Raw genomic sequence first — 23,502 nt, 5'->3', positions numbered from 1 at the left:
GTCAAAAATTATAATCATAATTCAAACTGCAAAATATCTGTCAGAAAAATTTCAATTTCCAAATCCTTCAGCCCTATGGTCTGATATTTTAATCAGGCCTATCAGTCACTAACGAACTTACTCATCACTTTACAGTGATGAGTAATATTTTCACACAAAAAAACAAAACAAAACAATCAGGATCAATATTATTTTCGATATTATGAAATCTATATTCGGTGTCTTCAAAAATTTTAAATTGAACTCCTGTGCAGGAGTAAGTTGCGATAACTCGGTTTGTCATATTAAATGAAACATAATCCACAGGTCGAGAAAAGTAATAAAGCAAAACTAACTTCGGCGTAAACCTTTAGTGTAGAGTCTCTCAAAATTAGTTCCTTAACAAATGAAAAAAAACAAAAACAAAAACAAAAAAAAACCCAAAACATCTTTATTCAAAGCGTTCCAAATAACTCATGTTTCTAATGCACAGTTCTGTGGCATTTTCATGTGCATCCTTCGGTTTGATAAAAATCTTACAGTTTGTGACCAAGACCGAATTTAGTTTGCCCTGTTTTTTAAGCAGCTTTGCTTTCCTGGCGATGTCCGTGTTATTTTTAGTAAGATGTTCATTTATATAAACATTTGTGCATTTCAGCTTCCTTCCCTGTTTGAGTAGTTCAACCTTGTGCCTTCTATTTGCAAAACAAACGATGATTACTGGAGTGGATGTCTTGTTGCAGAAAAGCACATTTATTTGTAAACACCAACACGTTACATTGATTCACTTCTGTTGGTTTTTACATAGAATGAATGAATCAACCAATCAGTATGAGCGGAGGCTTAGTCTACCCATAATCCCTTTGGTGTGTTAATGTTCAGATCTTCAGAATTAGTGCATTATTTTAAAATTAACAGATGTGTTATATATCACTTTGTATATTTTAAAATTTTACATTAATGTAGTTATTCTATCCAAAAGAATTTTATTTTTTAAAGCAAAACCATAATTCAAAATAACAAGAACTGTCAAAGATATGCAGGTTAGGTGTACTGGACATTTTAAGTTGATCGCAAGTGAAAATGTGAATGTTTTTGTCTGTTTATAATGTGGGCCTGTGACAGACTGGAGTCCTGTCCAGGGTGTACCCAACCTCTCACCCAATGACTGCTGGTACAGGCTCCAGCTCCCAGTGGTGGGCACAGTTCCATTAATCCACTAACCGCTAATTATCGAAGATAATGTTTTCATTATCGGATTAGCCATCATCGGCCCAATGATCTTCCGATAAGTTTTGGTCCGATAATTTTTAGGCCGCTAACATTTTTTGCAGATGTAGTTTTTGTAGTAGATGCGCAGTTCTATCCTCTACAAACAGAGAAGAGCTGGTCCCAGAATAAACTGCTCTATCCTCTGCAGGCAAAGAAGAACTGATCATAGAAAAGAAAAGAAAAAAAAAAACCTTATTTCTTTTGACCCCATACTAATATGCTGGCAATAGCGCCCAAGTCATCCAGAGGCATAGAGTTTTAACTTATGCTTAGAATTTTAACCAAACTAATTTCAGACAAGTTATTTAAATTAACGTCATGTCTGAAGTTTTATAAAGTGAAAATATCAAATATATGTTTTAGTTTTAAAGTAATGCACTAATTTTTTGAAGGTTTTAGTGTGGACATGCTGTGTGCGCAGTGCATTATGGGTAAAAGTTCACGACAGGAGAAATGCATTTGAGACACTCTGATCAGGCTCCACGCGGACAACAGCATTAAACTCTTGGTATATTGTGCCTAAAACTCTCGTGAATATATTCTCTGGGTTTATAAACCTTGGTATTGTGTTTGTTTTATGTAAAAATGCCAGAAGAAGCCCGAAATTGTGATTCAGGCCGTGTGATATAACCAGTGTCAAAATTCATAGAACACTGCCATCTACTGGCGATGGGTTATATCACAGCGTTGTCGACCGCAGGATTATAAAATTATCTGTATGTTTCCAAAACCTGAGAGACCCCACACGTGGAGATAAAAACAAATCACAGATCTGACAGGTTTAGTTGTACAGTGTGCGGTGTCAGCCACACGGTAAAAACAACACACACAAACAGATTGTACACACGAACATTCCCAAGTCAAACACCTCACTTTCTGATTGGCTGCATGTCACATTTAGCTCCTCACGTCCTTCTGAGCAGATCAGAGCGCTCTTACAAACCACACACGGCAGGAATATCTGATAAGATTATATTTACGTCATCACGATTGTCGGGGCATCCTTAAGATTGTCGGAAGGACAAGATTGAGTCCGATATCAGCCTAATTATCTTGTCATGTGAACCAGGCTTGATGTTATGACGCCTCACAGAGCAACTGACTGATCTGTTGTAACACCGCACCGAACATGTTTTCACTATTATTTGATTTCTTTATACGACTGACATCGTTGTTCAAGCATTCAAATGGCGATTCCTATCGCCACACAATTCCAACACACAAGAAAGTTTTTTTTTGACAGTTCTTGTTATTGAAAGAAACCTTGTCTCCCTAACTGGATAGAGTTGTGATGTCATCACGCATGCGCTTGGGCGCTGTCTCGTGGGATCTTGAAAATTTCTCTTTTTTTTATACAAATGAAAAAAATGACATATTTTAGAAATGCACATTTATTTGTAAACACCAACACGTTACATTGACTCACTTCTGTTGGTTTTTACATAGAATGAATGAATCAACCAATCAGTATGAGCGGAGGCTTAGTCTACCCATAATCCCTTTGGTGTGTTAATGTTCAAATCTTCAGAATTAGTGCATTATTTTAAAATTAACAGATGTATTATATATCACTTTGTACATTTTAAGAGTTTACATTAATGTAGTTATTCTATCCGAAAGAATTTTATTTTTTAAAGCAAAACCATAATTCAAACCTGCTTTCCATTTCAAGACCTCTGCCTCATCGTGGCACCACTGTATCCTGTCAGGGTAAATGACGTTCTCCTACAGCAGGGGGCAGAGTGGTCAAAGACAGAAGCGCTGGCTCACTGGCTGTTCGGGTGATCGCTGTTGGTTCTATCAGAAGTTTTGGCAGTGTTTAAACTCAAAATCAGCTTCTTAGTATCTCAAAGCGTATGGCAGGCAAAATTTAAAGTTACCGGTTATCTGTCACTTCCAGTAAGTTTTTAGGCAGTTTATCGATTTAGCGTTAAAAAAAAAAAACTTTTCAGTCAGCTGATTACCAGTTATCGAAGCTAACTTTTTGGTTACCTGTGCCCACCACTGCCAGCTCCCCAGTTACCATTTCAATTCATTTCATTTATATAGCACCAAATCACAACAAAGCTGCCTCAAGGAACTTTACACAATTAAGGTCTAACCTTACCAACCCCTAGACCAAGCACACAGAGGACAATAGTAAGGAAAAATTCCATCTGATGATTTGAGGAAGAAACCTCAAGCAGACCAGACTCAAAGGGGTGACCCTCTGCTTTGGCCATGCTACCGACACAATTGGCAATACAAATATACAGGAAATTTTGGGAGTCCATGCTGGTGTACATGACGGGAGGCCTGCAGAAGAACACACCCACTCCCACTTCTGGATGGAGCTGCACCTCAAACAGAGAGAGAGAGAAAAAAAACAGAATCAGGCAGCAGAAAGAAAACAAATACGGTATAATGTCAGGATTAAGCAACAAGAAAAACAAAAGAAATACTAAGGCGATCACTGGCCACTAACCCTAAGCTTCACTAAACGACCCAGACTTTAGCTAAAGACTTTAGAGTTTAGATCTGTTTACTAATAAAATGAATTTAAAAGGGTAATTTAAAAGGCTAGCATACTATGCCAGTGTGTTAGCCATACGAAAGGGAAAATAAGTGCGTCTTAAGTCTGGAGTCCCCCTTACCATAACTGGAGTAAGTGGGTATAGAAAATAAATGAATGAATAAATTAATATTTCAATGTTCTCTTAAGAAGTAATGCTCAATCCCATGTTTACATGTACATACTGAATACTGAACTCAAGCTCAACTGTCAAAAATTATAATCATAATTCAAACTGCAAAATATCTGTCAGAAAAATCTCAATTTCCAAATCCTTCAGCCCTATGGTCTGATATTTTAATCAGGCCCATCAGTCACTAATGCCCACCCATATTATTGTTACTACATCAAAAATGTATTTAAGATACCTCTTAAAGTGGAGCTATACTCTAAGGTGTTTCTGGGGGCCGACTGACTGATAACAAGGTTATGTCACATGTGCCATCCATCATACATGAACTTGGTGTGGTGATGTAGTGTAATTTTTTGCTAAAGACTGATGATGTGCTAATAAACTTATCACGATGATATGCAAATGCAAGAAAATGGTGTTGTTTATTTCTAATGACGGTGAACAGATGTTTAGAGGACATATGTTGTGTGCAAAATGTATGTTTTCTTTAAAGGGAACTATAAGACCAGAATTTGGATTTAAGAGTGTAATTTGAGTAAAGCACTTAATTTTTGAAGAAAATGAATATTGGATTAAAACTTATGGCCCAGTCACACGACGATTCCTGAACGAAGGGAAAAAGTAAAAAACGTCACAATTCGTTGAGAAAAGGTGGATGAAAGAGCTTTTATCACCGAACAGTCTGCGAAGCAAGAGCGCAAAAGGGACGAAAGAGGAAATTAATAAAACCGAAGCTCACGATCTCAATGAAACGCACCTGGAGCCACAACTGGAGCAGTGTGTGTCTGCGTCTCTGCGTTCCAGGACTTGGCACTGGGATGGAGCTCACAGCACCTGAGTCCTGGAGAAACTGCAAACAGAATCTGTGGAGATCTGTGCGCACGTCGGTGGACCACCTGCTCTGGTTCCTCGTCCAGAACAAAAGAGGGATCATGTCCATCATTATCAGAATCCACACTGTCTGTTGACATGCTGCGCGCTCCGTCTTCCTCCAATTAAAAAGAAAAAAAAAAAAAGAAAAAAAGTGCGCCGTGGTCACTGCTGTATCACAGTATTATGTTCTAAGTCATATATATTGATTTATAACAGAAAACTGTCAAAAGGGAGAATAAATATAAGTGTAAAGATGTTTGAATATATCAGAACATTAAATTAATCAGTGCGTGTGAACGCGCGCATTGATTCACACGTGCGGTTATTCCATCAGCTGATCACTGATCCACAACGTGAATTCTGCCTTCCAGAACAGCTCTTTATATCATTTTGATTCATCTACCTGTTGCCACATGTACAGAAGGACTGGATTGTCATTCCTACACTCAGATTGTTATATTTAATAAAAATAATAAGCGCACACAGGAGCTCCTGCTGCAGTCAAGTACCGTCGGAAATTACACAACTTTTTTGTTGTTTCAAATTCAACAGTTGCTTGTGGCAAAATAATTAATTATATCCACACAAAAGATTAATTTTGGCCTATGTAAGGTGCCTGAGCCCATTGAAGCTGCCCCCCGACACAGATCAAAAAAAATCCAAGCAAGCAGGCTGAGTTTACCCTGTAATTTCCGATGTACATGAACGCAGCAGCAGCCTCAACGCTCACAAACCGGCTTCTGCGTTGTGTGAAAACGTTCAGCTGCTCCAACGAAGTCAAATTAAACAATAACTTTACAAAAACTACACAAACGCTTAAAAAACATCAAGAATGACAGCAAAACGAGACAGATGAATTGAGGTTTTCGATGCCCTTCGTTCAAAATTTTCGACAGTTTAAAAATCCTGATGAAGCGCCCCCTGCAGGAACGAGGCTGCGCGAAGGTTAAACGATGCCAACAACAGTCAACGAAGGTCCAGATTTCTTGTTTCGTCAGGTCTTCGTCACCCTTCGTTAAGTGCCGTGTGACTGGGCCTTAAGGTTTTAAACAGGAGGGGTAAATTTCCATGACCCAGGGCCTGATGACCTAGAGTTAAACTCACAGGCCTAGGGATTTTCCATGAAGCGGTCTCCTCACACCTGCACGTTTCTGGAAAAAAAAAAATATGTAATTGACAGCTGTTTTTCTTGGTGTAAGATTTTCTAAGTTTGGAAAGGCCACACACTTTGGGTGGAGACACTGACCTCTGAAATGTATAAAAATGCTTGCCATCCTTTGTCTTTTCGAAGCGGTCCTGGTGTTTGCTGTTTTACGGGGAGTCTGTGAGCTGCTTCCTTTTGCCGATAAAAATAAAAACTGTTGCTTTGAGACTCAACTCTCTCTGACTTTTCTGGACACCTTTAAGAAGATATTTTAAATAATTGAGCACAGCCAAAATACTTATACTCTCGTGTGGTGATCGGGGACTTTGTTCTGAGTCTCCACAACAGTGAACACAGCAGTAGCACTGACTGCCTGCTCCCTCCACTAGGACCTTATTTTAATCTCTTCAATCAGATCGGGACATCCCAATGTAGGGGTGCACAGAATATATAGTAGACAGCATAAATGATATAAATTTGGTTTACGATACAGATTTGGACTCCACCAGTCAATCGCAATAACGCTTGATGCAAGCTCAGAGACCATGACGCAAGAGGAGCTGGTTTAAAAAAAAAACAACAAAAAACGAAGCGCACTTCAAGCTCTATACCAGTTTTTAAATTCTCTTAATAGGCCTACTATAATGTGAACTATGATTAATAATTTCCAGGATGTTTTTTATGAATTTTATGGTCATATTTGGTGCATGGATTTGCAAAAAGCTGCAGCAAAAAGTCTCATTTCCTCACTCTGCTCCATCTTGGGACGGGAAGCAGAGAAAAAAAAACCCCTATGCCTTCCCATTTATCATTGGTGGAAATGCACGGCCTAAGCCAATCAGAATCACCAACCCACATGGGGTGGTCTCTGAGGACTTTCAAGACAAAACGCCACTAAAGGCAGACAAAAGTACAAACACTGCCTCCAGCTGCACAGGAGCAGGAATGACAAAGTGGGAGGTTATTCCAATGTCCAAAACTACATGTCCAACACAAGCCAGAGAGGTCTTGTTTTGGACAGGAATTGGTTTTCTGAGTAGCACAAATATAATGTGTGGTATCTTATTTCATGTACACAGTTGTACAAAAACACACCTGAAGCATTTCAATGTAAATAGTTGTATATAACTTTTTTCTTTGCTACGTACATTTGTTCATATTTTTGAAATTTACAATTTATATTTACATTCTAAGTTCTAAATATTGTGTTTCTGTTCATTTACACTATTTTGCACCATAGAGTGCTGACTTTTCATTCTGAATTTTGAGATCTGCACAATAAATGTTCTCAAAATTCCATCAAATCTGTTTTTGTTGTTGTAATTGTTGTTTTAATTGCTGTTATTTTTATGAATTTAGCTTTACTCAGGGACTATATAACCCATTAAGAAACACTTCCATTTATAATTTTTACACTTAAGTTTATATCGCAATATATACAGTTACCGTGACTGGATTCAACTTGTCCTGCAATATGAATTTTAGGTCATATCGCCCAGCCCTATCCCAATGGGTGTTGTCACAGAGTGGTTGCCAATGTCCAGTGTATATATATATATATATATATATATATATATATATATATATATATATATATATATATATATGCCAAACTGGTGGTGGACCCTCCACATGAAGTACAAATAGAGTGAGAGTGTGTAAGGTGAGGGTGCTGGGACCAGATTGGAAATAGGCCGTATCACAGATTTTCCAGTGCTATGGAATATTTTAAGGATAATAGGTCATTCTAAGTCACACACCAAAACCACAGAATGCATTCTGTCACATTTTCATAGATTGGCAGTTAAACTTCAGTTAAACTAACATCACATTCACCCTCATGTATTTCATTCTCTGCTAGTTCATATCCTCTCATTGCGCTGCAATGCCTACCACATGTGACAAATGGAGGGATCTTTGCTGTCTGATTTTGCATAGCAAATAAATAAGAATCTGCATGGAGACATGACCCCTGCAGCGAACAGATGACACACACAAACAGTCAAACCCGCTGAGACAGGAGGAGGACATCACTTCCTCTCACTGTGTGCTGAACTGACTAAAATGAACTTCTCACCCCTAAGTGCTCTGTCCAGGAAGTCACAAAGAATTACAAAAGCAACACCACTTCAGTCACATGTACCATCAATATATTTGGCTGCACAAAACAGATTTGGATTTTCATCATCTCTCTCTGTGCAGTTCCACGTTCTGCAGCTGGGCCTAGTTTCACTTGTAGCAGAAGGAGATTGAGGAGCTGTGACCTGAACAGAATTAATCTAGGCACTATGCTATCACAGAAAGAAGTGAAAGCCAGGGATGTGAGAGGAAATTACAAAATCACAATGGCACTCATATAAAGTCACAATGCCAGTCACCCCTTCAGTCAGTGCAGCAGGGAATCCAAATCACTCTTCAGTGTCTTACACATGCTGCAATATGAAACCCAGCCGCCCCTGAAAGCTTGACTAGTATTTCATACTCAGGCTTAGGTCAGACACTGGTAAGTCCCTATAGCTGTTCCCTTGTTTGCACTTGGGTTCACCACAACAGATCCAAGGTGAACCTGTATGTTGATTGTGGCACAATTTTTACACCGGATGCCCTTCCTGAAGCAACTCCATTACATGGAGAAATTTGAACTGGAAACCTTCCGCACTGAAACCAAGCACACTAACCACTTGGCCACCACCCCTGCCCAGGCTTTGGTCAGACACGACTCAATAATAATGCTGAATAGAAGCACACATTTCAGGGTGGTTACCAAGACCTTCACTTAGACAAAACCAACAGTTTTCTCAAATCTGTTCCTGGAGGGCACCTGCCCCTGCATGTTTGTTCATTCTCCCTGCTCCACCCACAACTAACTAGTTCTGACAGGAGTGCACAGCCAATAAGAAGCTGAGAAACACCAGAATTAAAGAGAAACTATGTAACATTTTTACAGTTTGGGAGTAATTATAAATTGCTAAATGACTTATTTGGGGGAGAATGGGGCAAGTAGTTTTTCATTTTAATTTTGATAATTGCATCCTACAGTTCCAAATAATAGAAAATGAGCATCTCGAAATATTACAATATAAGACCCTCAATCCAAAAAAGGACTTAATAGATATCAAACGTCTGAGAAGTATGCTTATTTATGGACTCAATACTTGATTGAGGCTCCTTTTACAAGCATTTCTGCATGAATGTGGCATGGCATGGAGGAGATCAGCCTGTGGCACTACTGAGGTATTATGGAAGTCCAGGTTGCTTTCGTAGCGGCCTCCAACTCATCTGTATTGTTGGGTCTGGTGTCTCTCATCTTCCTCTTGACAATACCCCATGGAGAGCCTATGAGGTATTGACTAAGGGGCCAGTCAAATAGAGTAATACCATGGTCAGCAAAGTAGTTACTAGTACCATAGTTTTGGCACTGTGGGCAGGTGCCAATTCCTGCTGGAAAAGGAATTCAGCATCTCCACAAAGCTTGTCAGCAGATGGAAGCATGAAGCGCCCTAAAATCTATTGGTAGATGGCTGCGTTGACTTTGGACTTGATAAAACACCTTAGACCACGGCTCTTCAGCTCTAGTCCTAGAGGGCCGGTGTCCTGCAACTTTTAGATGTGTCACTGCTTCAACACACCTGAGTCACTTAATGAGGTCATTAGCAGCACTCTGGAGAACTTGACTGCATATTGAGGAGGTAATTCAGCCATTTGATTCAGGTGTGATGGACCAGGGACACATCTAAATGATGCAGGACACCACCCCTCGAGGACAGGAGTTGAAGAACCCTGCCTTAGACCAACACCTGCAGCTGACTCTGTGCCTCTCCACTGTTCCTCCAGACTCCGGGAACTTGATCTCCAAATGATATCAGGGTTCTAGCTAGGATAAAATTTTAGCGTAGTGGTAATGTCGAGGGAGCGAAGCGACCGAGGGGAGGGGGGATCGTGCGGAAGGGGGAAGCTTTTGAAAATTCAAGCTAAAAATTGGCCATTCTAGGGGTACCCAAAGGGGAAAAGCCAGGTACGACAGCCCAAGTGCCTTCATCATGTCCAGAAGGCTGGGGAAGTTTGTTGAGTGGGCAATCTCATTCTGGGTTAGCCAGTACATGGCCTTCAGTGAGGCAGTCGGAGTCCGTGGACATTTTTAAGTCAAGACTAAAAACCTATTTTCATTCTCTTTCTTATGAGTAGTTTTTATTTTGTTATGATTTATTCTTTTACTTCTGTTTTAATTAGGTATTTGAATTTTTTATTTTATTTATTTATTTTAATTTTTTTATGTTGAACTGTTCTGTGTGAGGCACCTTGAGATGGCTTTTGTTGTAATTTTGCGCTTTATAAGCTGATTAAATTGAAATTGAACAACATTTTATTGAGTCTTAAAGTAAATAAATATGAAATTGGTTACTGGATCCTTAAACTCTGGACATAATAAACTCTATATGGTGGATCCTTGGTCTCTGGACATAAACAGAAATAAATCTGTTAGTTTTTGTTAAAAGCATTTCCTTTCAGAAATTATTATTGGAATGAATGTCTTTCCATACCGTGCGTCGCAGTGGAGCCGCTCCTCTTTCCATGACAAAAACTCCTGTAACAGTGGAATGTGCCGTTCATTTCTAAACTGGACGCTGTCTTGAGCCGGTATGTCGTCTGACTAGCACAGGAATTGTGAAAAGACGTGGACATCAGCACTTTTTCAGCACATTAAGACAGACGTGCGGAGGAGTTCCGCGCGTCACGGTGGAGCCGCATGGCACAAAGCAACGCCGTGATGAAGCCTTCCAGGACATGTTGGGGCATGTCCAGCTCATGCACAATCACAATCGGATAATCACACGACTGAAAAGCAACCGGAATCCATCTGAAAGCCATCTCAAAGCCCTCCTGTGAGACCAACACCGAGGTGGTTTTGTCCCGCATAATAAACGGCTCCGTGGCGCGTCCCTCCGCTTTTATTTCCATGAAAAAAACTCCTGTAACAGTGGAATGTGCCGAAAAAGTGCTGATGTCCACGCCTTCAGCCTTTTTGTGAAAGTCAGATGAGGTCCCGGATCAACAAAGCTTTCACGTTGGAAATGATCTGGTTGTTTGAGCATGTCGATCGGCGCTCGGAGCGCAACAGTTGTGGGCCGTCCTTAAAGCGGCACTAACACTCCTTAATCTGTATAATCCCCATAAAATCGTCCCCGAAAGCCATATTAATTTTCCGAACGGTGTCCACCTGGAGGTCTCTCACAGTTTCTGGAAAAAAATTGATGCAGCAAAGCTCCAAATCGTTCAGACATTTATTCGCAATAAAAATCCGATGAGAGGGTGGACCACTGCCCACACAAAGCCTGCTCACAGGCGAATGATGCAACCGACAGGCGTGAAAAAACTCACGCATGCGCACGAAGGTTCAAGCTTGGCTGATGCAATCACACGTGATTCAAATCCATATGGTTTTTGAAAAAATAAAAAGGTCCGATACTTTTCTAACAGACCTCGTATACAAACATCAACAGGAGAGATCACATAAACACCACTGAAGGCTGGCAGGTGTATTAATAAAACTCATGATACGCACCCTGAGAGCAATAAGCATTTTGAAGCATTTGTCACTACCCTGTCTGTCTGGGTAGTCACCATCCAAGTCCCAAAGTGGTTCCCTGGTGTCGTGGTGGATACAGCAATTTGCAATCATTGCAAGCTTCCAAATCTGATTTGACTGAATTTGTAAAATTTCATGCACAGCCAGCTCAAAACAATGATATTCCTTGTTTTCAAAAACCAACAACTGAAATTTCCTTCTCACTTGCTCAGTCTAGACAAAAAGAACAGCTTAGCTGTAACTGCCTGGACTTTTCCATCAGACAAGAGCTCACATTCACTGCCTCACAGTATCCGGATCCAATCCAAGTAGGCCAATCACCAGTATTTTATTTGGAATGATTTAACTACCAATAAGGTTAGTTCCTGATTCGTACAGAGATAAAACGACCAAGAGCTCACATCCTGTTATATATATATATATATATATATATATATATATATATATATATATATATATATATATATATATATATATATATATATATATATATATATATATATATATATATATAAAAGACCATGAGCAAAAATCAGCAAGCATTACAGATCCATGAGTTCTAAATGTCTACATTGACGTGGCTGTGTGTTTATGTGTAGAAGTATTAAACTACTGTACAGCAGAGCAACAGACAAACAGGATATTGCTGCTGAATAAACAGGCTAATGTATTGCTTGACCGGTTACAGCTTTTTAATGATTTCATTTTATTGCTCCTTTTATTAAGCGTGACAAACAATTAACTAAAGCAATGAGTTATAAGTAGTGCAGACTGGGACTGAACCAAGAATTTTCTTTGACAACAGACTAGTAACTTATCCAAATTTCACATCAAATGTCTTATAACACACAATACTATAGCTCTATAAAGCAAAGACAGTGGATCTGTCCCAATTCAGGGCGTGAATATTTCTAAGGCAGCACTGTAAGAAGATCTGGCCTTCGAAACAGTGGAGGTCTGAACAAACCATTCTGAAATGAGACGTCAAGCCCACACAGCATTTTGCTATTGTGTCATCAGAATCATCAGAGGGAGTTTTTCCCTTACCACTGCTGCCTGGCACAATATTATTTGGCACAACTTCTATGCCCGATGCCCTTCCTGACACAACTCCAATTTTACCTGAAGAAACACACACACAGCCCCTGGTGTACTGAAGAATTCTCCCATCCAAATATTAACCAGGCCTCGCAGTGCTTAGCTTCTAAGATGTGACAGGATCAGGCTGACACAGGGCACAGACTGGCTGCTAGACAGCTTCTGCATAGAAATGTGCTAAATCAGGTGGCGTTAGAGAGCCTGCGATAGAGTAAGCTGTGTTTCTTGGAGGCTCCCGCTAATTACTGCTAAAAAGTTCCAAAAGTTAATTTTCTGATCTACAATCGCGTATTTCTCTGTATCAGAGAAACTTGAGAGGTCGTCCTTACATCAGTCCTTTTTTTTACGACTGAAATGGCACACAGTTTAAGAAAATACAAGTACACCAGATCCACTGTTTCCAGGCCTGAGACCGCCTCGGGAAAAAGTGCTGAGGCCACACCGCTAACCATGCCTGCTAATCCCGCTGAAACTGCTAGCCTGGCCACGGCTCCAGACCTGGGTGAAGAACAGATCATTATCAGTGATTTGAAATCCCAACTTCTTCTGTCACTCAAAGAGGACATTTCCGCTGTGATTAAAGAGGAACTTAGAAAGGTACTTGCGGAAGATTTTGGCACTATAAAAGAAGAACTGCAAACGATAAGGAGCGAGATTGCTAACTGCAAGGAGACGACGAGCAGGGAAGTGGCCCAGGTGAAAACGCAGGTGAAGGATATCGAGGACGGGCTTTCTACCTGGAGCGATGAAGTGTCTACCCTGCAAACTACAGGAGAGGGCCTGAAAAAGGAACTGAACGATCTGAGAGGCAAATGTGATGGACTTGAGGGGAGAATGAGGAGACGTAATATCCGCATAGTGGGGATTCAAGAATCCCCAGATTCCAGTACCACCACAGCTGTGTCCAAGTTACTGAATGAAGTGCTGAACATGGGAAAGAATATTGTCATCGATCGCTCACACAGAACCAGCGGGCCAAGACAGCCTGGTGGAAGGCCGCGAGCCATCATCGCAAAGCTGCATTACTATCAGGACTGCGTGGAAGTGTTACGTCGCGCTCGCACACAAGCACATGATCAAGGAATTAAATGTACAGACAATCTGGAAATAAACAATAGTTTTTTGAAATTTTACCAAACATTGTATAGCTGCCCAACTACAGCAGACAACTTAAATGTTGACATTTTTTTCAGTAAGGTCGATGTTCCTCAGCTGGAAGCAGACGCTGTAAACATGTTGGAGTAGCCATTCTCCCACACTGAGATTGAAAAAGCGCTGAGGAGTATGCAATCAGCCAAGGCTCCGGGTCCCAACGGGTTTCCATCCGAATTCTGTAAGAAGTTTGCACCTCAAATTGTCCCACTACTAAAACTCACATTTCATGAATCATTCCAAACACATTCTTTGCCCCCAACTATGAGACAAGCTGTAATTTCTCTTATTCTTAAAAAAAAGACAAAACCCATTTAGATTGCAGTTCATACCGCCCAAATTCATTATTGAATGTGGATACTAAAATTATTGCTAAAATCCTGGCCCTACGTTTAGAAAAAGTTATGCCGTCCATCATCTCACCCAATCAAACTGTATTTATTAAGAATAGACATTCCTACTTTAATATTAGACGCTTATTAAATGTGATTTATGATTGACCCAATAATGATACACTCGATGCTGTAGTTTCGCTGGACGCTGAAAAAGCGTTTGACCGGGTGAGATGGGACTTTCTTTTTTATACATTACAAAAATTTGGGTTTGGTAATAATTTCATTTCATGGGTTAAGGTATTATATTCCTCTCCCCTAGCGGCAGTTCGCACTAATAATTTATCTCAGTATTTTCAACTTCAGCGTGGGACAAGGCAGGGATGCCCGCTGTCACCACTTCTTTTCGCTCTGGTGATTGAACCCCTCGCCATTGCGTTGAGACAGCGTACTGATATTTTAGGCATACATCGTGGGGTCACAGAACATAAGGTCTCGCTATATGCTGATGATATGCTCCTGTTTATTTCTAATTCATCCGAATGTCTTCCAAAAGTTTTAGATTTACTTGAGGACTTTGGAGCAATATCTGGGTATAAAGTGAACTATGAAAAAAGTGAAGTGATGCCACTTGGTAAAAAGACTGGGAACATGTCAGCAATATTTGCCCCTTTTAAACTTAGTTACAATAAGTTCAAATATCTAGGAATATGGATTACACAGAATCCAGAGTTGTATAAATGCAATTTTCAAGTGCTGCTTTCAAAGATGAAACAGGATTTTGAAAGATGGGAGTTGTTGCCCCTCTCGCTCGGTGGTAGGATAAACACTATTAAAATGACAGTCTTTCCCAAATTTTTATATTTATTCCAAAGTTTACCTATTTTTCTAACAAAATCTTTTTTCATTAATATAAATTGCCTAATATCCTCTTTTATTTGGAATAAGAAACCGCCAAGACTAAAGCAAAGTGTATTACAAAAACCTCGGAGCACGGGTGGCATGGCGCTCCCAAACTTCTTATTTTATTATTGGGACTCCAATATCAGGGCAATGTTGCACTGGATTCAAGGTAATGATGACCTACCATCATGGGCAGTATTGGAGAAAATGTCTGTTAAACATGTGTCATTATGGTCCTTACTTTGTAAGAGATTGCCGCTTTCAAGACCTATTTCCAACTTTACATCTAACCCACTTGTTATTCATTCACTCAAACTGTGGTACCAATTCAGAAGGCACTTTGAATTGTCTGAACTTTCTCTACTGGCGCCTCCTCAAAGACATTGCATGTTTCCAGCATCATTGACAGATGACGCATTCAACATATGGATGAACTGTGGAATAACCTCAATGTACAAACTCTACAGTGACAATGTCTTCAGCTCTTTTGAACAACTGGTCTTTAAATTTTGCCTACCAAGGCCACATTTTTACAGGTACCTGCAGCTTAGAAATTTTATTTCATGTAATACAGCCTCCTTCCCATCCTGCCCTGCACCAACCCTTTTGGATGACATATTTAAGCTAAAACCAAATGCCAAACGCATCATAAGTACTTCATATGAACTGCTTAACTGATACAAGATGACTACATTACAATCACTTAAGTGCAAATGGGAGGAAGAGTTAACAGATTTCTGACGAGACCTGGGGAAGCATTATTGAGAGAATTTTCTCTTCATCAATTTGTCTTAGGCATATTGTGATTCAATTCAAAGTGGTGCACCGCCTCCACTGGTCTAAAACCAGACTAAGTAAGATTAGAGTTGGGCTTGACCCTACTTGTGATCGCTGTAAGCAAGAACATGCCTCTCAAACCAAATTGCATGAAATGTAACGGGAGAATGACATGTCTGTGTGCTACATATGACATATGAATCGGTGGTATGGTTGTATTTCACCCCATTAATATATCTTATTTCTGTGATTTAACTGTGCGGTTTTCTTTTTTTTTTTTTCCTTCTTCATTTTATTATTTATATATGCATATATACGATTATTATTTTATTTATTTATTTGTTTATACCATTCTTATACCTGTCTGGCACGGGGTTATATGTTGCGGGGTTTGTTTGGGGTGGGTGGGTGGGGGGGTGAGTTATTTAGGGAAAAAAAAAGTCTGAAAAAGTTTGTGTGGCATTGTTGTAAAATATTTCCAATAAATAAACTTTGTTAAAAAAAAAAAAGAAATGTGCTAAATCAGAAAAATAAATCACTATTTACTGATTAATAGCAGTTATCTTCTGAAACTGAAATAACACAATTCCCTGCAAAAAGGCATGAATGTAGTATGAATGTAGCCAAAGCAGACTTCTTCCTTTTCTTGCTCTTGACATGAGTGCGGTTGTGAAGCTACATGCATCTTGAGAAGACCTTGTCAGTTTCTATCATTTCCAAAGCCCGCGCTTGTTGGCCACCAAAGTTGCAGCTGCATGTGACAAATACACATAAAATGTACAAAAATTAATTTACAAATCAGGCTTAACAGCAACAATGTTGGACAAGATTTATGTCAGACTTCTGTGGGCCTGACTTGGGCAACAAAGAAATTAAACTCCTGGAGACATGGAACAACTATTATTACCAACTGAGAGAGAATTCATAATTATGACTTCTCCCACAACATCTTTACAATATCATATTGCAAAAATGATAAAGAAAGAAGTGAAATGAACAGCTTCTTCACAAAGATAAAGAATAAGGAAGAGATAAGTGTAAATTTACAAAGTCCTAGAAGTCCCAGAGAAACACTGCACCTAAAACTAGATGGATGCATTCTCAGTTTTGAAACTATGGATGGTTTATTATGTTCATGAAAATTCAGTAAGGTATATCTTATATATTATATTCCAATTCTAAGACGGAACTATGCTAGTATACTAAGGTATATCTAAATATCTAAAAAGGAAGAGTAAAATAGAAGAGTAGAAAAGCGTAGAGTAGAGCCACTTAGGTGCCTGGTCTAAGTTGAAAAGCTTTTTTATCCCACGGGAACTCTCCCTACCCACCCAAATGGCTCAAGAAAAAAAGTATATATAATAATAAATAAGACATAAGAAAGATCATATATATATTTAAATATTAAGGGAAATAAACAACATATACAATAAATATGGTACTATATAATATACAGGAGTAGGTATTAAAACCTCATCTCAAGTTTTGTATTATACAACCACAGATTTCAGACGCACATCCTGGCAGGATGAACAAGCATCACCTTTCCAACCCACACTAAAGAATACAAGTGAAGCCTTAGAAATCACCAATAAAACAATAAATGACTATAATATGGTCAGTGAATCTGCACTGAACACAGATCCCAGGCAAAGCAAAACAAAACATCAATCTAACCCACTGCGCCAACGCCCACGGAATCCTCCTTCTCTATTGGTCTAGCTGCGATGACGTCCCGCCTCGCGGCGCACCTGACTGGCCACCACAGCTGTCAGTCCGGGAAGTGCTTCTTAATAAACAGCTCGCTTCAGCCTAGGCTGAGGCGAAAGATAAACAAGTTGAAGGCCTACATGTCCGTGGCCTAGATATCTATTTAAACGAGTTATTTAAGGTAAAAGTCGTTACGTACCACAAACCCTGACTGTACGAGAGGGAATTTATCGAACGATCTCTGACAGTATGTCGGGATTTATATTGCAAAGCAAAAACCAAATCCATCGTGTATTTCAGTTCAGTAATCTGCACAGCGTTTGTTGAGGTGAAAATCCTAACTACTGTACAATCTCAGCCTAAAATTGTTGAAATTTAACCTCGCTGTTAGACACATTCGCCCGAGTAGGATGTATTATCTACTTCATGACATGGAAATTTCTAGAAAAGGCTTATTGTTTTCCCCAGCCCTCAGCAGCAGTGGACATGTTTAGTGTTGGGGGGCGTGTACCTGTGCAAAACTCAGCACACACTCCTTCACTGTCTCACCACAAATACTGCCAGAAAAACGCAAATTACTCCACATACATACATCAGTGTCACCACAAACGGTGAGCTGTGACCAAATCACAAGAATAACAACCAGCTTCGATCAGTTTAAAAGTACACAGCAGCGCCTTTGAGTAAGTTTCTGGGTCGTCCTGCGGCTGTGTGTGACTCCGATAGACTCGAGGACACAACATACAAATGCATTTTATTTCGTGCGGAGTTTAACGGAGTTTTTTTTATTTTTAAATTAGCAGAATCATGAAGCGACTCGCCTCTCCGTAAACAGCTCCTTTAAAAACCCCGTTTAAGTCGGGTATTTCAGCCACGACAAGTGCGACTTTGGTGTGTTTTATAACCGCTGGCCGCGGTTTGTTTCTTTCTTTTTTTGTTTTGTTTTTCCGCTCAGCACTCAGCATGGCCTCCGCCGCCCCCCTTCCTCATACAGACAACCTACCGTTAGCTTCGCGGCTAATCCTCCGCCGCGGCCACAAACAGCGACCCAGCGTCCGGCCAACTCTCCTCAAAACGGCTCCAAAACGCTCCTAGTCTTTTCCAGAAGAGCAGAGCGTACGTTTCGCACCTTGCCGAAGCTCGCGTGGGTCCTCGTGCTGCAGATAAACGACCTCTTTTTCAGTGGAGTCCACGCGCTGTGACAGTTTGTTTTGTTTTTCTTCTTCCTGACGTGTTCCTGGAAGGCGCGTGACTGCCAGACCACGTGGTGCACAGCCGGACCAATAGGAGCAGCGCCCCGAAGCTCGTCCAAAACCTAGTGTTTAATAATCATGATTGTTACATGTTTTTAATCTTTATTCTCTAACATTCCTCACAACGTGATATTTCTAGAATTCCGTAGTATATATTGTACTTGATTAGTCATAAAATGTATTATTACCTCCACCCCACCAAGGTTTACTTTGCTGTTTGTCAGCATGACATCTCAAAAGGATGTTTCAGTCAATTTTGATAGTCATCTTTTCTTTTAGCCAAGGTATAACCATTTCTTTGATCCCGCCTTTGATCCTATTAGTTAAGCAGAACAAAGATCAGGCTCTGCCCATCATCCCCGATTCCTCTGTTTCAATTTAGAGAATCAAAATTAGAAAGACAAAAATATGTCCTCCTTGATGAGGTTCAAAGATGTGATGAGGATCAAAGTTCACCAATATTGATCTGATGTCAGGCTCATGAGTGATCAGGATCAAACAGGGCTATTCTACAGGGTGCCATGCTGCTACTCATGTCCATGATACAAAAAAGTCCAAAAACAGGATGAAACAGGATGCCTCCTCTACCCTAGCTCCCTTGCACAGACATGCTCAAGCTGTTCAACTTTTAACAAAAACCACAACAAATGTTCATCAAGACTGCTTCTGCTTAAAATTTTTACCACAATGGAGCACAATAAAAAAAGTTTAAAGTATCACTATGAATATTGTACTATCAATAATTTTGGGAATGGGGATCAAATGTTGTCAATATTTCAAATCCAAATGTTAAATCTGGTGCTGATGATGGCCGTAACTACTATGTATACCAAGTTTGTTCAAGACTGACAAAGATGGATTAAGAAGTTACTATGTTGCTTCAAAATGCATCCCGGTTTGCTATTCAGGATTAAATGGGAAGGAACAGCATTCTGTGGAATAGCCCCATTAATAATGTTACAGTGGAACAAAAAAAATCTCCTTTAACAGTGGAATATCCGGATAAAATGCTGAAACCGACTTCTTCTGAAACTTCTCTGTTCTCTCACGACGTCCTGGATCAATAGAGCCTGAAATGTGGAGGTTTTCAGCTTGAAACAGGCTGACGACGGCGCCTGAGCGCTGCGCGACGTCTCGCTCCGTGGGAAGTCCTTAAAGCGACAGTATCACCTCAAAATCTCTCATCAGCCGTTAAAATTTTCACCGAAAACCAGCTTAATTTTTCGAACCGTGTCCACTTTGATGTGCCTCACAGGTTTAGAAAAAATTTTGATCAAACAAAGCGCCAGTCTCTCAGCAACTTCTCAGACAAAGGAATTCCGACGAGGGGCTGGACGACTCCTCCCACAAGGAGTGCTCACAGGCGAATGACGTCACCGACAGGCGTGGAAAAACTCACGCATGCGCACGAGGGTTCAAGCATGTCTGACGTAAAAACATATGAATGAAATCTATATAGTTTTGAAAAAAATAAAGACCTATACTTTATTGACAGACCTAATAATCACTCACTGTCTATAACAAATAACCTAATGAATGAAATGAAGTGCTAATAATGGTATTTACATTATTCTGTTGAAGAATTTTTTTTTTTTTAACCATAAAAGGGCCAGTGCCTGTCTGATCATATGACAGCAAGCAACAACATAAAGTTCATTAAATCAGAGCCAATTAATTGTGAAGTTTTGACAAATTTAATGATTTTGACTTTTTGCAGTCTACAATATTTAAATCTACACCTTTTCTCAGTTCCAATTTATTTAAATGGAATATCGTTGGATTTTGCTTTGCAGAACAAGTAATATAAAGATGTCAACTGCACCTGTAAGAAGTTGATATGATTTTGTTTACCATAGGCTTGGGAAAAGTCTATTTACGGATACTTTAAAATTCAGCGGGTGAATAAACTGATAATGTGAGGGAGGGGGTGGGTCAGGGAGGGGAGGGGTGGGTCAGGGAGATTCCTGAATGCAGGCGCGACACGTTCAGTGCGCATCGAGCGGCAGGGGTGCCGTGGGTATTTTTCATATTCGCGATTACCGTGAATTATTTATTTTATCCACAAAGCATAAAACGACTCAGAATCTGACGTCATTGTGCTGCAGCCTCGCTCTCGTCTTAAGGCGGGACAATAACAAGGAGGCTGACGGCCGATTAAAACATTGCCGTCTCCTTCAAAAGCCGTCTAAAATGCGGAGCTGTCGGTGTGTGTGCCTGTGTCTGTGTGTGCATGCGCGCGGAGTTAACAGGCTGCAGACTGAGGGAGGGGGTGGGTCAGGGAGGGGAGGGGGTGGGTCAGGGAGATTCCTGAATGCAGGCGCGACACGTTCAGTGCGCATCGAGCGCGGAGCAGAGAGGATTTTAACCTCTGTGAGTGAACGTTAACAAAACGGAAACGTGAAGCTGCCTTTACTTCTCTCTGAACTTTCTCTAAAGGTGTGATTCTGCCGTTACCGTCCTGTTCACACCATGTGCGCGTCGTATGCTGAATTTATGAGATCATGAGATGAAATAAACCGTCAAATATCTTTAAAAACATATTTAAAAAATGAGAATATATGAATGAACTGAGAGCCACAAAAAAAAAAAAAAAACGTTCAGACGCACAGATCACAAAAAGCAGGTGAGAACGCTGAACTTAAACAGCTGTTATTTTCCAAAGGTATTTATTTGTTCAATCTTAAGCTTAATGTAGTGTTTAAGCACAAAACGTGACTGATGAGGAGAAACAATTTCAGAAATGCAACAGAAACAACCACAAATCAGAAAAAGTTGGGACTGTATGTAAAATGAAGATAAAAATAAAAATGTTGCACCATTCCCAGTTTCTCCACTCACAGAAGCCAAACGTTCTTCCAGAGTTGTGTAATTATACTACAATAGTAGAATATAAAGAAGGGGGAAAAAAGAAGAAAAAAAAAGACAATATATTCGTCAATCGCAATTATCTGTCTGACAATTAATCGTTTCCAGAAATTCCTAATCGTGACAGCCCTACTTGAGATCAGAGCGCAAAATGCTTGAGGATTTTCGAAATGCGATGTTTTCTGTATCGATTTTCTATTGCGATAATTGGGTTTTGCGCAAAACTAGAGGTAATAGCATTATAATATTATTTTAGTTGGTGGTGTGCCGCAGGATTTTGTAAATATAAAAAGGGTGCCGCGGCTCAAAAAAGGTTGAAAAACACTGCTTTACAGTGTAGGACAAAGTGGGGAAAGACAAAGTAAAAGGTGGAGTGTTCATCGTCCCACGGGGACTACAAAGCATGTGTTCTTAAATTCAGCCACTTGTGACAGTTATATCAAATATACACAATGTTTCTTGTAGTCTAGCAGAATATTTGAATTAGAACTTCATTAACCTAACCACTGTCAATGAAATTAACCCACATTATAACCATTTTCCTAAACATAGTACAACCTCATTTGACACCAGTGACCGTGACTTTCACTCAAATGATTGATCCTTGGTTGTCATTATCAGGGCAATTCTGGAATCTACCTAAGTGTTCAAAATCAGGTTTTCAAATCAAATTCCTTGACCTTTACCCAACTGAATTCTTTCAGGGCAAATTCATGGTCAGCCTTCAGTGACATACTAAGTGTGGTAGAAATTAGGAAAGGACCTGGGAGTATTCAGTCAACATACATGCAGTCATGACTTGGCCCCAATGATAGACCTTCAGCAAACTTGACCTCACCTGAGCAGTTACAACACCCATCTCCATATGTGTACCATGTTTGGTGTAAATCAGAAAGAAAAAAGTTTGACCTTTGACCACAGTGATCTTGATGAACCCAATGATTAAACTTTTTATCTGGCCTGGACAATTCCAGAACATGTTTATATATAATAGGTGTGCCAAATTTGGTGGACATCGGAGTGGAAAAATTATTGTTGAGCCAATGACATTAACATTTGCCAAAACAAAGTCTTTAAGGGCAATTCTGAGGTTGACCATCATCCACATATCAAGTTTAGTGGAAATCAGCCAAAGGGCCTGAGAGGAGTAAGGAAACAAACACTGTCCAATTATAGAACGATTTCGAGAGTCTCCACTCATGTAGAACCTAAAAGAAATTGCTAATAATCACATAATGTGATACATAGTACCATGTATCACATGCATGTAAAAGTTGTTTGGAGGAAATGTGGAAAGATAAATTTAAAGTGTTCAGTTAGAAATAGAATTCCATATTTTGACCAACAAAACAAAGTTTAAACAGCATTCATAGTCCAGCAAATTCTCTTTTGAGGTTTCAGTTCAGTTCAATTTATTTTATTTGTATAGCACCAAATCACAACAAAGCTGCTTCAAGGCTCTTCACACGAATAAGGTCTAACCTTACTAACCCCCTGAACAAGCACACAGGTGACAGTGAAGGAAAAACTGGTGATAATGAGGAAGAAACCTCAAGCAGACCAGACCTAGAGGGGTGACCCACTGCTTAGGCCATTCTAACAGTTACAAGGTTTTTACAGATTATACAAGAGTTTCTTTACAAACAGAAGCAACAGAAGAGTAACAAAAACAGAGTCCTTAATTGAAAATACATTAGAGTCCATCCTGGGTTTCTAATACACAGGCGTCCATGTCCAGCACTGGTCGGCTGCAGGGCAGGACCTCCGGTCAGTGGTGCACCAGGCGTGGCATCCCGAGGTAATTCTGGCACCCTTGGGTGCAGGGCCAAGATTAGTCATTGGTGTTGTCAGTGCCTTGGACAGAGAGAAAAAA

At 39.9% G+C, this 23,502-nt stretch overlaps 1 protein-coding gene across 1 annotated transcript in view; it reads right to left on the bottom strand.

The window, feature by feature from the left end:
• crebrf (creb3 regulatory factor) overlaps positions 1-18,737 on the bottom strand; it is a 69,634-nt gene extending 50,897 nt beyond the window's left edge. The window contains exon 1 of the mRNA XM_034178125.1: positions 18,515-18,737. The gene's annotated coding sequence lies outside the window, so the exon portion shown is untranslated. The remainder of the gene's footprint in view (positions 1-18,514) is intronic.
• Between the last annotated feature and the right edge of the window lie 4,765 nt (positions 18,738-23,502).

This window comes from Thalassophryne amazonica, chromosome 9 (genome assembly GCF_902500255.1).
Source record: "Thalassophryne amazonica chromosome 9, fThaAma1.1, whole genome shotgun sequence".
In the NCBI taxonomy this organism is placed as follows: domain Eukaryota; kingdom Metazoa; phylum Chordata; class Actinopteri; order Batrachoidiformes; family Batrachoididae; genus Thalassophryne; species Thalassophryne amazonica.
Note: the sequence above shows the minus strand (reverse complement) of the source record. Positions and strands in the feature narration are given on the sequence as shown.